We start from the raw sequence: 19489 nt of genomic DNA, 5'->3' as shown, positions 1-19489 counted from the left end.
TTAATATTTTCTTCATATTTACTTACATTTTTGTGGCACCTGGATTTTTTTTTAAATCTTCCTGTCCTGAATTGTAGAATTATAGAGTCATTTGGGTTGGAAAGAATTGTGTTTAAAGGTCAGCTAATCCAACCCCCTTGCAGTAATCAGGGACATCTTCAACTGGACCAGATTGCTCAGAGCCTCATCCCACCTGGCTGCGGGCGCTTACAGGGATGGGGCATCTGGGCTACCTCCTCCACTGTTTTACACACACAAAACACAGTGCAGTGAAATGCTGATCTCTCTTTCCAGCAGTTTGTTCATGCCAGCAACACAAGGCTGTTTTACCTAGACGTCCATAGGAACTGTCTCTTGGTCTGTTAGCTGTTTTCCTCCTGCATGCTGTGCACTATGTGGAGGCTGTCACGGCTTCTGGTCAAGAGGCTGAGGCCATCCAAGAGCAAACCTGCTTGAAAAACAGTCACATGGAGTAAAGTCTGTGTCAAGACTCCACAGGTCAGCTAAATATGCAGATTCTTGACTGCTTTTACAAATGCTGGCTGATATAAAACTAACAGGAATTACCCGAGCTGGTAGCCATTTCTGGTGCTAGTGAAAACCAACACATTATCTTAGCAGAAGGGGGAGGGAAAAGCGGTGATTGGTGGTGTTCAGTAATTCCTGCCTACCAATATTGTCATGGTTTAGCCACATCTGGTAACTAAGTACCACACAATCTGAGAGTAAGTTTGGGGTTGGTCCATGACCACTGAGCAACTTTCTTGGGTTTTTAGCTGTCCCTAAGAGCACCGACACTTTCATAGAGGTCAGTAAATATGGTTTAAAGTCCAATGAAAAAACCCAGCATCTAATCTACAGTGTTAATGAATGAAGGCATACTGAAAGCCAGCAGCCAACTAGTACTTGACATGAATGGTAAGTCTAAAAAATATACTGCTGTGAGAAGTGCCCATTGGATCAGCTGGGTGGTCAGTACAGCATGCAAACAATATTTGCTTGAGGTGCTCATCTTAGGATTTCATTATTTTTATTGGAAAGAAGAATTATTGGTGGCTTGTTAATATAATTTGCATTAAAGCACTTACAGGGAAAGACAATTTATTTTTTCTTCAGGCCAAAGAATAAACCCCATGAAATATACAAAAAACTTCTAAGGAACTTCTAATCAACTTTTGAAATAAAGTCCCTTTACATTCATAAGACTTGGCATTTGCTTTTATTCCAGGCAGCTGAAATACTCTGTTGGCTCTGAGACTGGCTTGCAAGTTGCTACAGAAAATTCAATGTTAAAGCTCTCAAGAAAAAAAACAAGCAAGGCTTATGCTACTTGCATGCTGTGCTAAGCCAGTGTTTTTCAAAGAAAATGGACTGTGCCTTTAACTTTTCTGACAAGCTGCAGGAAGAATAGGAGGAGACAATAATAATTTTTTTTTAGTTCAGGGTCATTTATTTTTCACTCTTGGTACTCAGTCTTCTTCATATTCATATATAATAAAGAATCTTTTGGTGGCTGTAAATGTCATCTGGCAGATTATTTCCCTCAAAGCTGGAAAGAACATGAAGGAAATCTGCAGGTATTTCATGCATTACTTTATAGTTGCATTGGTAAATGTACATATTAAAAGACTGGAGTTAGATTTTCTTGTAATTAAGTTATTATGTGTATATTTTAGGCAAAGATGTTAAAGTTCCTGGGATGCCAGAAAGACTAATGCTGTCTCAAAAATTAGATGTAACTATCAGTATTACATCGCTCACCAAAAATATCTACAAAACATGAAAATAGGAATAAAGGACAAATCTTTTGTATATTCCAAATATTGCACAAACTACCCATGTAACTACTTTGTACTTAGTGTTCTGGACTAATGTATCTTTGGATATATGCTTACATGTATATGTGTATATGTTCTCACTGTCAGGCTCCCAGAATAATTCAGCAGTTTACAGGCATAACTGCTAGAATATTTATGTAAGATATTGTCATTGTTACAATTTATTGCCTTTTCTGCCCAGAAGTCTCCTTTCTTTGAGTGCAGAAAGGATCCTAGAGGAGGAACTTTATTTATCTATCGTTGCAGAGTGTCAGATACATAGTAGGTAGAACTAAAAATGAAGTGATAACAGGTAAGTTCTTTGTCTTCTGGCCTGATACTAAATAAAGATTTGGGCCTCATGCAGATCATAGGCAATATCTATTAATCCATTTTCAAGTGATCTTCTTTTAGGAAAGCACTAAGCTGAAGTACCTTTTACTTACCTTTGTCTTCTTCAGCAGCATAGCTACCTAGCCTATAAATGATACCTCTTATTCCCCTCATGTTTAAACATTTCCTAAAGTTTCAATACACTCATTTCCAAATCTGTTCATCTGAGTTTTTCCCTCTCCAGCACTTAGAATGCAAATGCTGTGAAATAGTGTTGCATTAGAAAGTGCTAATTAGCTCTACCTGAAGCACAAAAATAAATCTAGTAAGTTATCTCCATCAACCTACTAGATATTTTCCTAATAACTTTCTCATTAATTTAGAAATACATTTTCTAGTCTCTCATGACTGTTTAAATGCGTCCTACAGTAGTTAAATAATGTGAAAAGACTGAATTCTTTGCAGATCTCTAAATGGCCACTTGAAGTTATTTAAATCTTACAGCTGCTTTTCTTAGATAATATCTTCTGATAAAGTAAGCCTTTTGAAAGCTCATCTTTCTTCCTTTTGAATATAAAAGGAGATCAAAACAGAATGTTTCATGGGAACACAGTAAAATCTTAAAATATGGAAAATTCCTGCCTCCCATGAATAAACCAGAGACTGCAACAGGCTCAGAGGGAAGCGAGTTGAGTTTTGTAGTTTCTGGTAAGACCCTCACTGCTTCAGTGGCAGGAAGGAAAAGGTGATTCAGATCCATTCTGCTTAGCCTCACACGAAAAGGGAATTTGTTCCCTTATTTCCAGCATCAGCAGTCAATAGAATACATTCCCACTTGGATATTTTAGGATTTGATATGAATTTAGAACTTTTCAACCATTTTTCTAACACTGTCTTGAAATACTGTTTCACATCTTAGTCGAATATCAGAATAACAGAAGAAACCTGAGCCACAGAGAAACTTGAGACAATGTATTGTTACCAGTTTAGGGTTATGTGGTTTATAATGATAAACTGCTAGGACTGTCTTCCAGTTTCCCTGTTTTCAGATTAAAGAAACACTGCAGAGCAGCTTTGTCACACTGAAGTTTTAAGACCAAACTTTAATAGTGTCCTTGCTTTGCACTTGGGTAACAAGGCCAACAAGTGAGAGCACAACACCATGTCCTGCCCTAACATTGCTGGGGTGTCTCTTGGTTCAGATCATCAGGATTTTGGCAAAGCAACGGGACAGGAAATGTGACAAATACAGCAAAAAAAGAAGGAACCTGTAGGAAGAATTGGAGCAATGATGACTTTGAGGTAATTAATCAAATCTGGCATTGCTGGCAACTGGTCATCTCTGTGCATTAAATCAAATTTTCCTTGATTTACACCTGGGAGATACATTTAAGAGCTATTTTAAAACATATTTTAGGGGGTAGAAAAAAAAATCAGCAGTTACTCAGTTTTATTTGACTTATTTTCTTCAGCTTAACAAAGGGTCTATCAGCTGAACTCGGGTTTCTCAAGAGGGTTCAGAAATACTTTGTTGAAGACTCTTTGCTTTATCTCAACCTTTATTTTTCAGATTACATTGGGACAAAGTAGGAAACACGCATTTTGTCATGACTCAGAGCAGCTGTTGCAGGTGTTGTGCCTTGGAAGTTGTGGGATCTTACACTGATTATAGCATGCAAAAGTAATTGCTGAGGAAATCAAGTTACATATGTCCATATGCAAAAAGCCATTGCTCAAATTTAATTGGGTAGGATTACAAGGGAAAAATGGCCTTCATTAGCATAATGTTATTTTCAGGATACTGGTAAGGATTAGGAGTTTCTCCAGAGATCTTGCAGACCACACTCATCAACGGGAAGCAACAGCAACTCTCACTTCAGGAAAACTGATTTACATAACTAGCCTTGAGTCACAATGCAGGTTTTATAAATTACTTTGTCAATCTAAAAGATGCTTGCTATTCAAATTATGAAGCCCCTGTGAGTACAGGCCCATTTTTCTGAATAGAGAGACCATGAAAACATCAGTAACTCTGGCATAAAACTGATGTATTGTGTAATAATGTTTCACATAGAACCTGGTGCTTCATTTATCATCAATGTCTGTAGCTAGGTATGGTACAGGTTACAAAAGAAACCCTGAATGCTTCAGTCACATCACAGATGTTAATGAAAGGGCATAATAGAGAGGTTGAGCGAGATGAATTTGGGATATAATGGCTCCTTCAAGCCAGATGCTCATGAAGATTAGTGGAGGAGGATGGATGGAAATCTGGGCTTTAGAATTATGCTGAACATCTTCCTACCTATAGCAAACTGACCAATCTGCTGTGGAAGGAGTAAACAGATACAAGGCAGATTTCTTACCTGTCTACTTGCACAATTCAAGCTCATTTTAGCAGCTTTAACATATTACTAGTTGCTGGTTTTGAACATTAACTTTCCCCATGTGCAGATCAAAATCACAGGGAAAAGTAGGAGTTAAAATCCAGCAGAATGCAGATTTGGTAGGAAAGGTGAAATGGCAGAGAGAGCAGGGTAGGAAAGAAGGGTGAAAGAGACAGGATTCAGGAAAGTCTAAGGATAAATTTAAAGCTTAAATGTAAAGCAACTCATATAACTGAGAGCTGGGGTGCTTTTTTTTCTCTTACAATCCATGTGTGAATTAACAGTGAGTGACTTAGAGAGTAAAGAGTTAAGCCTCCTTGACCACAACCTGGATCTGTAACTCCTCTTACCAAGCCCTAGAGATCTCGTTTTATTTCCTTTAGACCTCTTGGCATGTGTCTGCAGCATGGGAATAAGGTTGCTTCCTGCTAGCCCTGACTTGTGTCATGTGTGAGCAGTTAGATGTGACAAGAGAGACTCATGCATGGGAGGCCAAGGCTGTTTAAGTTGCTAGTCAGGGTGAAAGCCAACTGCAGCCTGGCCACTCTCCTCACTTAATGTACTCTGCCTTGCATCTGAAAGCAGCTGAGACAAAATTAAAGTAAGCAATGCCTCTTGTGAAGGCATTCTAACTGCTCTTGCCTTTTTGTTTCTTTAAATATTCCACTCCCTGATCCTTCTTCCTCACCAAATGCTCTGCTCATGGAAGGGACAAAGGCTTCCAGAGGTGTCCATTACAGCATTATTAGTCCTTACCTAGAACAATATCTTATATCTGCCATTGTTCACGTTGCATTCAGAGACAGGAAAATCAGCAAGGCTGAAATCGGATTTTTAGGTACTATATCTTAATTTCTATAGAAGGCTGTGGAGACACATCCGTGGCCTCTGTGCTGTATACTTCTAATTAACTACTGGGCACTCACCACTCCGCTTGTTAGAAAATACTTATTTATAGAAAAAAGGGGAAGTATCTATATAAACAGCAAAATTCTAGCAAATGTATCAGGTTCCTTTTGAAATTGCTTCTGAGATGCAATGATAAATCCTGCCTATTTTATGCGATATTTTATGTCGCTCTCTTTCTAAGGAGAAAACTACTTTTAACAAGAATGTAGAAGAGCATGCAGTTTCATTACTTGTCTCCTGAAATCTCAGATTATAGTTAATCCTGTGCTTTTCAAAATTACAGTTTTGATTCTCACAGGACTACAGATCTGCTGCTGTCTGCTGAAGGCTTTTCTCTCCCACCCCTCTCATCTTGATTTCACATGCTGTTTTTCAAGGTGACACACCACTCTTCAAACAGAGGAGGAAGTGGGGAAGGAGGGGAGAGGGAAAAATCATTCCATTGTAAATTGGCACAAAATGAAACAAAACTTTAAAATGTTACAAAGGAAACATTTAATCTCCCAAAGTATTACAGAGCCAGCACATCCCCGCCTTCTGCATCCCCCTAATCCTATTAAATAACACCAGGAATAAGCAGCTGTTACAATAAAAAATGCCAAATAAATGATTTTGAACTGCTTGAAAGTATGAGGAAAAAAACCTGTAAGACAAAAAGCACTGGGAACGTGACAAGACTATGAGAGTATTCAGCCCCTGGTCTTGTGCATAATGGCTGTCACTCAAGTGTGTCTAGTTAAGACTTGGGGAGATATTCATTTCACTGGAGACTTTTTGATCTGGGTATCATCTTGCATGACATTTTTCATGAATTGTTTCTTTCAGTAGCTTGATGATATTCCTTTTTTTAGCTAAATGAAAAGAAGTATTTATGAGAGCTCTGCAATTTGAAAACGCTCTCAAGGAATATGATCATCTGAGTGCCTACCTTTGCTTTTCAATGTGTCAGGAATGAGGAGGCAGTGACGTGCTGCTGCTGCCTGGTGTCCCTGTTCCTTCAGATACTCCTTGCAGCAGAATGCTCTGGTAATTGCTGCGGTTTTGGCTTTTTAATTTGATGCCTCTCCATTCATGAAGTGCAAAGTATTTACATGGCTGTCACTTCTGCTTCTCACTCCACAGAGGAAACTAAGGCAGGGAAGAGAGGAACGACTTGCACTCAAGGAGACAATGGAGAAATAGAGTTCTGGTTCCAGTTCCCGTGTTCTCTCTGGTGAGTTTTTCCTGTCTGCAGTTCTCCAGCAGAGGTGGTTTACTCACTCCCTAACAGAGGAAAGGGTTGAGCCCATACAATGTTCCTTTCAGATGCAAACTGTAGAAAGCTTCACAGGTATCTAACACCAAGCCAGTGAACCTACATTTGTAAATCACATCTGTACCAATACAGATTTTCCAAAATTTAGTTAATTTGTGACATTTTACTTTTGAAAAGTCAGATGTAACTGTGGACCTCCTACATCCTTATTCCACTGTGGCAGTATGAATAAACTGTATAAAACAATTTCTTAATAGAGTCCCTTTTTAAGGTGAATTAAGGCTTTGGATGAGGTGGTTGGGTTTTTTCCACCCCACTTAGGACATATATGAATGAAGCAAAACAATTACCCATGAGTTTGACTATGCCAGATGCACAAGTTGACACAACTGCAATGCAGACAAGAAATTGCATCTGATGTCCCAGAAGAAGCTTGCGATGTCTTTTACTCCTGACAGAAAGTGGCACAATTTTAAGATTGAATCCAGTCCTGGTAACTTTTTGCACATTTTCTTAAAATTAGGCCAAAATATCAGTCCCAGCTACAAGCAGAGCCCCAATTTAGGGAGAAAAGGGAAGGACAGATGAAAATATTTCATTGTTATAACCAGGTCTACAGATTAGAAAGGAGTTGAAAATACACACCTGTGACAGGAATGATTAAAAAAAATAAATGTGTCTAAACAGCATATGTACACACCTTTTCTTTAGAAATCCTTTTTGCTTCAGATCACTTTGTTAAGGTTGAGTATTAGTAAAGAGGGAAGACATTGGCAGAAACTGACACCTCGGCAAGCTCTAAACCAAAATCCATATATATGCCATCACTGTTTGCTGATTGCATGGCGTGAGTGTGGCAATGAATATAGGATTTCATTCCAAGTTGTAAACTTTAGAAACTTTGATAAACGAGAAGTCACTTTGAGTGAACTGATGTGTGAAATACATGATTTGTCCACCACCTTGCTACCACCAGGATTTCTAGTAGCACAGGATGGATATTAGGTCTCCTACTTGCTCCAAGCCCATGACTAGAGCACGCCTCCATGCCAAAACAGGAGTGTTGTATAGGACTGTAAGGAAACTTGGGAATTGTTCATGGTCTCACTGGGTCTCAGCCTGTGAATGAGCACAGGCTTTCAGTGTCCATGACTGCTATTGTAGATTTGAGGCTTTAAGATCATTGTGAAATTAACGTTCTTTCACTGCATGCCAGATCGTTGTGGGGGTTTTTCTCTTTTCTTTGCTGGAGAGTCTTCACTTGCCACTCAGAAGACTGCCTTCAAACTTGTTTGCCCCATCATGTTCAGAGATGATGTCTTTCATTTCAGCCTGTGTGTGCTCAGAATACAGGGTTAGTTTCATCTGGGCGTTGTTTAGGAGCTTCCTGTTCCAGTAGACTTCAAATGCAGCATCCCATGGAGACTTGAATATAAAAGCAAGTAGTGCTGATGTGCCATATTTAACATAGGCTGTGCAGGAAATCAACCTTAAAAGATTTGTATGTGTTGATCTGCTCCTTCTCTAGTTCTTCAGTTAATGTTTCAAAATTATTCCTAGGTCTTCATGGTAGCTTAAAGAATCATTTATGTGCTGGTGAAATTGCTTATTAACATTACTGTACTTAAAACCAGCCTCTATTCTAAGCCTAAAACCACTGTTAAGATTGTGGAAGCAGCACTGTTAATATTGTACAGCGGTTGTCAACTACACAGCCTTGGAGGGGGGAGAACTCAACAGCTGTCCTACAACAACTAGCTTAACATCACTAGTTTGTGTGCAGGTTGGGGGGAAAATCCTGTTCATTTTGTAATTCATGCAATTTATTCTGTAAAAAGAGTTTTTTAGATGAACCTTCATAAACTAAACCTCTCACATCCAAAAATGGGCTAGCTTTGATTAGGCACCAGATCTGAACACCCATAGTCCTGTTCTATCCATCATCCACTGAAGGAGGTTTGTGTGATCTGCCTTTCTGTGGAGCCAGGTGCCATAGAGAGGGATTTATGCATGTGCACATTACACTGAGATAATGAAACTATGAAACCTGCTCAGATTTTAACAAGTGTCAAAGCACTGGAGAAACCTAACTCCAAACCAGACCATCTTTGTGGGAAAGTCCTTTGACTGGTTCTTGGCTTCTTCAGAGGATGAGAGAGCTATTGCATTTTTCCAAGCTATTCAAGGGCTTAGAGATTTCAAAGTGAAATATTTCAAAGCAAGTTAAGGCTGTGCTTAGTTTAATGTGGAGCTGCAAAGGATACTTCTAAGTACCAGGCAGCACTTGTGCTACATGAACTGTGAAATATTTTACAGCAGCCAAATACCCACAGCAGTCAGCACACCTTTGATTCAAGAAAACTACCTTTTTCTGCATGTATTTTAGACAAATAGACAAAAAAATAAATAGAAAGCTAGAGATTTCTTCACCAAAAGGTGAGATCCTACAGAACTGTGTGAGAGGAGGAGAGGTGACTAATTCATGGATCTTGGGAGGACACACAACTAAGGAAAGCAGTGTAAGTTATTTTACAAATTTATGTGTAATAATCACTACAATGAGTGAAAAGTGGTTTTTTAGGTTAGGACCTAAGTGGGAAGCAGCTGGCTACATGTAGAACAGACCAAAGAACATATTAATACTTCTGCAGAACAGATAAAATTCAATTTATTCTTTTAATGCCCATAGCCAGAACAATCACCACATTCTTGTACAAGAGGCATGTAAGCAGAAGCAGGCAAAGTACTGTGGGGCCCCAATTGTTGGTTTCTCTGGGTCTGGATTGAAGGCACTTGAGACAGTAGTTCATGTTTGGACTCAAGTGTTTGTTATTTCTTATCACTAAAACAGTCTCACTACTGTGAGTTCAGCAGCTTTTCATTAGAAGGCACAAAATAGGTAACAATCTCTTGTTACAAAGTCTTTTAAGACTAAACTGTCCAATTAAGAACTGACACCTAGATTATTTTCCCTTTTAACCCAATAACTGACCCCAAAGAGCTGCAATGTGGACTTTTCTGCCTGATTACAAAATGCCACCCAAACCCATGAAGAAGAAAGAAGAAGCGTGAAGAAGAAACCCAGGATGACACCCCGTGCCCTCCATCTTGCTTCCATCTACAACATATTAAAAATCCCAAAACCTAAATTTTTCACCAAGTGATACACCTACACTACTCTCTATGATCTATTGCACACTTTTGTGGATTCCAGTCTATCCTGAAGTCTGGGAAACTTTCTCCGTGAATGAGGGTCAAAGTCAGTGCTCCCCTGGGGGTCAGGACACCCCAGAGCAGGAAGAGAAATATTCCTGGTGCCCTGGGTTTCCACAGAGCACTTCAGCCAACTCATGAGAACTGAGGTTTTAGAGTAAACTCTTGCTTTTTTAGTCAAGACAGGTATATTTTCTATGAGGGAAACATTATTTATTTCCTTTTCTCTTTTTAACCAGTACAAGTCTCCCAAATTTGGCATAGTAATTAGTCTGAAAGCACCATGGAATAACAAACATAAACTTTTATCATATTATATTTAATTACAGTTGTCATACTTTCATTTCATAATTACCTTTCATTTATAAGGCTGTAAAGATCACTTTAATGACTTTTCAATTATTTTGCTATTAATTGGTTTTAATTTCCATGCTCCTTGATTAAGGATGTCTGCAAATTACTTTGTAGATGAATGAGGAGTGTTGCAGAATGTTCTGCTTCTGTTTCTTTTTCTGAAAAACAAGCTGGTGCAATAGAGTCAAGCATTCAGCATAAATTAAAAACTCACACACATGACATTTGGAAAACAGTTTGTAACTTTAATTTTAGATGTGATGATAGAACTGAATTGATGGTCTAGAAACAATACCCTTGGTGAGTATTTGAAGCTTATAGAAATCTCTTTGCTGAATGGGCTTGAAGTATAGGAGCTCCTGATCTAGACCAAGAGTCCCACCCAGCTCCTGGACTCTCATGTTTAAATCAGAATGTGTTTTATTCTTGGTGTTAGGGGAAAAAACCACAACCACCAACAAAAAAAATGTGGTGTAAATGGAATTTTAAAAATATTTGAGACAAAGATTTCAAATAGAGGTAAACTACTTTTATTTGCTTCAGCTCTAAAATGGCTTCCCAGAAAAAAACATGGCCTGTCATAGCAGCAGGGATACAGTATGCAGTTACACAGCAGAAGTTGCTTGTGATGCTACTTCTCCTTTTGAGCTGATAAACTAAGTTTTTAATTACTGAAGTGCAGTGTCTGAAGGCAGCCAATATTTGAGGCTTCAAGGGCTGATTAACATTTTCTTTGGCCCATAAAACTGCGCATTTTCTCTTACAAACATCCAGGAGGAAAAAAAAGCCACTATTTATTTTCCCAGATGGTGAGAAGGAATCTGCATCCCACTGGTAATAAGTAAACTATTTACTTTGATTATTTCTGTTGTTTGGATTCCTCCATTGCACTGCATTAGTCCTGCATGGAATAACAATGCTCACCTGAACTAGAGGAAATAAATAGCAGATGGAAAGGGGTAGCAGTTCAACAGTCTATAAAATATGTATGAAAATGATCAAAATTCTCACCAGTTATTCAGGCTTTTTGAAAAAACTGGAGGTTCACTAAGCAGAACCACAAGCTGTGACCTGAAAGAAGCACTCTTGCACTCAACTTCATAGGTAGACAGACCAAAAGCCAAGCTGATTAAATGGACTCCAAAGACAAGAAGAAGTCTTGTTTTGGCACGTGAAACTATGGAAATGTTGCAAATTAGAGATTTCTATTACAAAACTGAATGTCTGGTTCAGAACATGGGCTTTTTGCATAATTGGGATGAATACAGGTGCACAGGAGCTCTGGAAGTTTAAATGTGCCTCATCCTCAGAATATAAATGTATCATTTTGCAACTGTTTTTACAAAGATAAAGGCTAGATATACCAGTCTTTCTTTTAGAAAAGAAAAAACCCAGAGTCTGCAGACTTGGTCATAAAAGGTGTAGTTGAAAATGAAGGATTTTAAGAAAGCAGAGTTAATGTAGAGATTATTTCAAATTCAGATGAAATCAATTCACTGTAATTTTGTATGCATATTAAGTAGAAAGACAATTTGGGGGGGCGGAGGAGGTAGGAGCAAGTGAGACACAGTCAGTTGAAGACTAATACATCCCACGTTTCACCAATTCAAGGAGAGGAAGGAGCAATCTGGTATGGACTCAGAGCACTGCCTGTGTGCAGCTGAGCTGCTCAGGAGGAGCCTCGGTGTTTTCCACATTGATGGAGACGGTTCAGGGACATGCCAGCAGCTGCTATTCAGATGGAGTAAAAAGGAGTGCTTGCAGTCCATGAAGGGAGCAGGTTGCTCTCCCAAATACTATAGTTTTACACGTAACAAGGTCTATCTTTGATCTGTTTTCATTGCAGTATCTGGGTGTGAAAGTGCATGGACAGGCATGATGTTCTTATGGTACAGAGAAGAGCTGGCATCCATGTTTTAGAGATAGAAACTGAAATGCAGAATAGTTCTCTGCTCACTCCAGGTGCTAACAAACACCAAAGTTCCACCCTGCTGCACCTCATACAGCAGAACCTCTGAACAGATGATAAAATGGGAGATGATTTCAGATTGTTTAGTTATGCTACCTGTAGCTGAAAGGAAGTTCTATATATAGGTAGACTGGGCTGTTTGAAGGGTTTGGAGTAGCTCCGTGAAAGCTGCAGGGAAGAGGAGTCTGATTTATCCCTCCTCTAATTTCACCTCTAGTCTTTCCTGCCTAAATCTTGCTCAGCCTCTTCCCGCCTTCCCCAACAGATAAATCTACTGCACTCCTGTGAAAGCCCAGAAGAGAAAATGAAAGGTAATGTATAAGCAGTAGAGGCCCTCAGAGCATGTAAAGGATCAAAAAGGTATTGGAAAATTGAGGGACAGCCTGAACCAAACAAATATCTCCTTTAATTTCGCTGAATTTCTGAAGGCTGTTGTTATCCTACAATTGAATGCAAAAGTATATCCTGGCTCCCACTTGTGCCAATAGAAATGGATCTGCAAATTGTTTCCCATGTGAAAGCATTTCACATCAGTGAAGTAGCTGTAATTATGTTTTTGTCTCCTAAGCAGAGCTATAAAAAGTACTTCAGATTAAGGCCCATCCTACATTGTAGCCATGGGGATTGACTTGCTATTTATTGAATCTCATGGAGCGAGAGATAGGCTGTTTGTGGGGAATGTGCTTGTTCCAGCTATGGAAAAGGGGATGCATGAGCATGGCTGTGTCCAGGTTTGCTTTTAGCCCTATGTGTTTTTCATGTGACAAAAGCCTAAAATCCTTTACAGTTTGAGTCACTGGCTATTTTTGTCACTATTTTAGCAGGTTCCTATCCACTATGGAGTTCTTCATAAAGAAGAAAAGTTGTGAGCACCAGCAGAAAAAAAGTCTATATTTTTAACTCAATAGCGAAATTATTTCTATCAGAGTTCTATAACCGTGTAAGGCCTGTAATAGATGTTCTTATCAAACAAATGGCGCCTTTTTTTTTCTTGTCAAGTAAAAAAGTTCTCTAACTATGCTAGTTCTGTAAAGATCACCAAAAGAACAAAACAGGTTCCAATTGGAAAGAAGAGTATCCTTCTGCATTTAAAAGTAATTTTCGGTCTGGGATTCTTGTTCTAAACTGTAAAATCCCACTCTGTCTAGGTATGATTCCTAGTGTCAAACACACAGTATTCACTCTGAAATTTTAAATTGCTTACTTTTGTACCAAGCTGTTATGCTTTCCAGCCTGTATTAGCATTAAAAGTGATATCCCCATAAATACCAATATGAGTATCAAGGACAATGAAAATAAGCCCTGTGTGATACAATCCTGCAGGTTTTGTGCATTCTGGTCATTATTCACCAAAGCACTGAGTAGCATACATTTTGTCTCATATGCACCTATTGAACTCAGCAGGGATATTTGCGTAGTTAAAGGTAAGGATGCATTTGAGCACTCAACTGGATCATATTCAGAGCAATTCTCAGCTGTCAAGAACCTGTTTACTGCAAATAAAGTAACAGAACTTGCCAGAGAAAAACACTGATGTGTCACTGTCAAGCACTGCTTTACTCTTCAGAAACCATCAAAGTAACTAGTTACATACAGCCATGGTTAGTTATGAGCTTTCCTCCAAGGCTATAAATATTTATTTAACAGACAGGGGAGTGTTAATGTATGGAACAGAGCAATGCAACTAAGTAGTTAAATCCTCAGTCTTGAATGCTGATAAGATAAATTTCAAAGGAAAGACTTCTACACAGAAATCCAGCTAGTGTTGAGAACACAGAAAATTATTCTAAATAAATGTATATGTATGATCAGATTTGGACCAGTTTCTTGAGAGCTGGATCACAGTTATGCGAATGATCACAGTTACCCAAATGTCCCTACCACCGCCTCCCCCCACCTACTCCTTGATGGAATTTTTCTGTTAGCATGTCTCTACTAATCAGTGAACTCTTAAAGAACTCATTTTGTCTTTTTTTTTTTTTTTTGATTCAGAGAAGTCTACTTCTAGATCTTTTATTCTTGATTTGCATGCAACTCATAGCAAAATCTTTCCTTTGTTCTAGAATCATTCTCTTCCTTAAAAAAGTGGAGGGAGAAAGAGTTTTCAGACAAAACATAAGGTAAATATTTTTAATCAACTACTGTGTCAGGTTTGGGGTTTGGTTTATAGGTTTGGTTTTGGTTTTTAAATGTTGCGTCACTCTAATATTATTTTTATATGATAGATTCCATGAAAAATCAAATATTTTCAGTCTGTCTATTGTTCTCAAAGTTTAGATATACATTGAAGAAGATCATTCAACTAGCCTAATGACTGCTACTAATAAATAAACAAGTTTGTGGTATAAGAATCCTGAAAATCTGCCCTTTCACTGAAGAAAACACCCAAATATGCTTAAGAAGAAAAGAATTCAAGTTAAGTTTGCCCCTGTCCATTAGTAATATATAAAAATCACTAATTATACTAATTTTGTTATTAGAGTCAATATAATAATGATCAAATGAAAGTTCAGACAGTGTCAACAGGGAAAAAAATATATATTTGTAACAAGTATATCAGTCCCATACCTTCACACTGGACACGTAAGTTCTTCCAATGAGTTTTAGTTACAAAAAGTACAACGATTCAAAAGCAGACTGTGAAAACATTGTTTAACATGGCTATCAAGTTGGAAAAGTGACACCTCATATATAAACACAAAGTGTAACTTAGCTATTTTTTCTATGAATCTGTTGGTTATGCAGAAAGTACACATATTTTTCAGTTGCTTATGCAGGGATTCTCAGTGGGAAAATAAAGCGCTAACCACAGAGGCAATGTAAAGCTAAACCATTCTTAGAGAGGCGGGGAAGAGATGGCAGAGAGGAGAAAACTTAACAAAATAAGTAATGAAATAAGCCCATGGATACCATCAATCTTTAGGTAAATAATTTTAGAACAATCTTTAGCCTTAGGGAGATCGTGTTTCATTTAGACACAGAACGAGCCAGCTGCATCAGCAAATCCATCTCTCAAGAGTTACAATTTATTCTGATGTTGAATGTTAGAGCTGCAGGCAATGAAAATTACTGATCAAATTCTGTATTTTTAAAATGTTTGCACTGGGGTGATAAACTTCAGTGAGCTGTAATTGATGTTTCTTGGGGTAAGGAAACAACTGAGTATTATAATGGTCATGGTTTTAGTTGCTTGTGAAGTTCTCTGACTTGATCACAACTTACCCAGCAGATCTGTCCTTCATGTTGAATAACATTTCACGGTCTAGCATGTAACCAAAGGCCATGCTCTGATTCTTTGCTTGTGTTTTTTTTTTATTCAAGGCCTCAGCCAACAGAGCTTCCCCCATTTGCTTCCAGGATTTAGCAATCCAGAAGGCTGTCTGTAAGCAAGACCCTTGCAATGGGACTGTCAACAGGGCTGCAGTAAGAACACTGCATGGTCCAAAGGGGGATTATTTACTGGAAGCAGCTCCTTCTGAAAATTGAAAGGCTTGATTTACAGGGGACTGGTAACAAAAATTTACATGCTTATCAAAGGTAAGAGATATAAGCTTCAGTTTCATTAATTAATGTTGTCTCTTTTGGACCTCTTGTTCCTCCTTGGAAAAGAATCTTTGAAGACTGAGTTGTCAAAAGTTTTCATTCTAAGTGTTGAGGAATGTTTTACTTCTGTAACCAAACTCTAACTTAACTAACTTAGCTTTATAACAGACTCTTTGAAAGCTTAATCCTCTGAGTTTTGGTAACAATTGTAATGGTTGTCCCATTACAGTGAATCCCAAAACAGGGAATAAAGAGTCCAAATGGTCCTGCTTTATTGAGGACATTTTACTATCACACTTGCCTATGCCAAATCAAGCTCAAGCTATTAGTCTGATACATAAACTGCTTGAGCAGGATCTGTGTGCTAAGGAGAATGACATAGTGCAATGCAGAGTTAAACTGTTAGAGAACTTCTTCTGATGCAAAGGGCTGCCCACTATCTCTGTCATTGAGCTCTTCCTTCAACAAATACATAGATATGAAGGGCAAGCAAAACAGGTCTGATCCTGACTGGTGTCAGAAAGATGATGGTTTGGCACTTCCATTCCAAAAGCAAAAATAAGTGACCATTCCAAGCCATGCTTGGACATGTAACAGCCTGCCTTCTCTTAGCACATTCCCCAAAATCAGTCTATTGTTTTTGGGGGTCTTTTTTGTGTACTATAATTGAACATGTTCTATTAAAAAGCAAGGGTAATTTGTGTAAAGGTCTTGAAAAACTTTAACTATTGTGTGATTGCCGAAATGGTTTTCTGCCACATCTCTCTGTTTTGCTCTATCTGAACTATAATTTCTTTCTGGAGTCAGTCTTTGTCTGCAGCAGGCAGCCTGACAGGCTACACGAAGAGCATATTAGACCAGAAATCCCCAATTCTTCTTTACTGATCTAGAGCACATAATCATGGTCAGCCTATGAAATCATTCTGGGCAACTGGGGAAAGGTTAGGACACCAATAGGGAATACATTTTTGAAGCTGGCAGAACAGGACTGTTAGGAAAGTGTCATGCTAAAACACTGACATAAGGAGCAAATCTTTTGAAAAGCACTGGCTTTGTGCCCCAAGCTTGTCAGAGAAATCTCCATGAAGATGCTGTGCCTGTTCTTCCAATCACTGTTTTGCCTGAATGGTGTACGGCAAGATGACCCGTGTGTAACACACATAAAGGCTGAATTCATTAACCAGCAGCACTGCCTGAAAGCTTTTTCTTTGCTTCAGAGCACAAGGGTGATATCATCTATGGAATTCAAGACTGACAGATGGAATTATTTTGACCTTGGTTACACAAGCAAGGTTACGTGTGGTAGGTAGTCTGACTCTAAGTACAAAGAACATATCTAAAATGCTGGCTAGGGCTACAGAGGTCAAAGGCATTATGAGCCATAGAAAGAAGTCACTTTAAAATGGGAAATATGCTTAGCTTGAGAAATCAGAAAGATTCCTAATTTCAGCTCCTTATTTTCAGTCATATGCTGTTGAATCCTGTGCCTACAAAGCAAAATGAGCACTAAATAATTTGCTCAAAATGGTTTAAGAATAGCATTTTAGCCTTTCTGGCCAGCATCTTCAGTTTGATGCATAATTTTTCACTTCTCTAAGGAAATACTGTGATTGATCAAAAGAGATTGTTCATACAAAACAGAGATTGATTTGAAACCTGAGACTGAAGCTGTCTCTGCACAAAAAAAAATTGTGGTTTTCCCCCTGAACACCCTGTATAATACACACAGAATATGGTGCAATCTGAATAGTCCATTTAAACAGAGCCTTTGGTTTTCATCCTTACTGCAATTGGAAACAATACTATTCTACAGTTTCTATACTTTGACTCCACACTAAATATTATTCAGAAATAAAGATTTATAATTAAGTAATAGAAAATGTATGAGATTGACTAGTATATAGGTGGCACTCAATTGTAGCTGTCTACAATAGGCTTAAAATTATGAAAGTCGTTAAATGTAAAATAATAATTAATTTGCAACGTCAGAAAATTACTGAGAACAAATGTTTTAGGGCTTGAGTCCTTTAACTGATGCAAGTTTGCACCATTATTTTAATACGACAGATTACCTCCTGACTTGCAGTGGAATAAAAGGAAAATTTTATTTCCCTCTCCATTGACTAACATTATGACTGGATGTCTGTATTGGTGGATATCTTATGCTTAAATTACAGATTGCCAAATTTGGCAATTACAAGAACTTTCCTCTATTTATTAATCCCACCAAAGCTGATATTTTCCCTAAATGATTTGAAGTAACAGCCCAGAAAGCAAAGCAGTATCTGGTGCTACTTCAGCAGTATTTCACAGAGCAGTATAGAGTCAGAAAAAACTTTTTTTGACTGTTGCTTCTTTAAGAGCAGGATATAATATTTGACCAAACAGGATTCCCTTGTGGTTTCGCAAATCCCTGAAGTCTTTAAGTAAAGGTCAGGAACTGATAAACATTCTTTATACATATTTATGACTTTATGCTTCTATATCAGACTGCACAGTAATCATATCCTACCTGGGATGTGATTACTGCTCCTGCTAGTGTTGGCCCCCACCAGAAAGTAGGCAGGGCTCTTGTGGCCAGCTGGGAGCATGAATTTTCAGTGCAGGAAGCCAGAGCCACACTGAGTTCTGGGTCAGCCCATGTCATCTGGAGGTGGCCTTCAGCAGACTGAGATCCACGACTGAAATAACAAAGCGCAGAGGAACTGACACCAAATTCAACTTCACTTGCTATACAGCAACACTATTGGCAACCAGCTAATAAAAAAAGATGTTAACACAACAATTTAAAGTGATACTGGAGAGCAGAGCTCCAGTTTCAAAAAGCCAGACCTGCACAAGCACACTCTCATCCTCTTTAACTCCGTCATGTGAGGAACATTGCTATGCTAATGGCTTGGGTGTTCCATTGTGTTTCCTCTCAAATGAATAAATGGAAAATCTATATTAAGAAAGTAAACAAGCTTGTTTTTTTCTGTGAACACCTGCAATAGAGATTTAAAAAGATTGATGTAAAACAAAGCACAAGACACAAAATGTGCCAGAAGTATTTGAATAACAAGGAAATTTAAGGAGGTGCAGCAAAAGGCATTGGTGATACAATAACATTCCTCAAGATTTGTACTTGTACAGGACCTCTTACAGATAAACAAGGAGACACATGGACAGAAAAGAACAGAGAATAATTGCTGAGACTCTTGGGGCACAGCAAATAGGCTGGAACTACAAGAGAAACTGTTGACTGGCAGTAACTACATGCACCCAACTAATGCCTTCATATCATAAGTAAAGAAAGGAAAAATGACATCCAAGTAAAAGCCAAGGAAAACCCCAGGTAAATTCCGAGCTTAAATGCTGAAAGCTTGTAATAAATGCCTTAGTTCTAGAAGTTTTACACAACCTGACCCTATGAAGAGTGTCCTGACAAAACAGACTAAAATGCAGACTTTTCCCTTAGGGAAATATATTAACAGTTGAATTAAGAACAAATATTCCATTGTGACAATTCTACATTACTTGAAACTGAACAATCAGAAAAAGGAGGAAAATACTCAGGCCCCATGTTCAGGAGCACAGGAGAGCTCAATAAGACTGCCTGGGCAAACATTGCCAACGCTCTGCTGTCAGCTAGGAGGGATTACTGTATCCCTATCCACATCATCCCAAATGGTACACAAAGGCTGCTCTCTGTGTAAACTCCCAGTCTCAT

General features: G+C 38.4%; 1 protein-coding gene across 5 annotated transcripts in view; it reads left to right on the top strand.

The window, feature by feature from the left end:
* SH2D1B (SH2 domain containing 1B) overlaps positions 1-19489 on the top strand; it is a 74945-nt gene that overhangs the window by 29088 nt on the left and 26368 nt on the right. For 2 of the 5 annotated variants that reach the window (XR_010026657.1, XM_063148207.1), the window contains exons 2-4: positions 6569-6659; positions 14301-14357; positions 15559-15774. The gene's annotated coding sequence lies outside the window, so the exon portion shown is untranslated. Of the gene's footprint in view, positions 1-6395; positions 6473-6568; positions 6660-14300; positions 14358-15558; positions 15775-19489 lie in introns of all 5 variants that reach the window. The other 3 variants (XM_063148208.1, XM_063148209.1, XM_063148210.1) reach the window with 3 other exon arrangements.

This window comes from Melospiza melodia, chromosome 2 (assembly GCF_035770615.1).
Source record: "Melospiza melodia melodia isolate bMelMel2 chromosome 2, bMelMel2.pri, whole genome shotgun sequence".
Taxonomy (NCBI): Eukaryota; Metazoa; Chordata; class Aves; order Passeriformes; family Passerellidae; genus Melospiza; species Melospiza melodia.
Note: the sequence above shows the minus strand (reverse complement) of the source record. Positions and strands in the feature narration are given on the sequence as shown.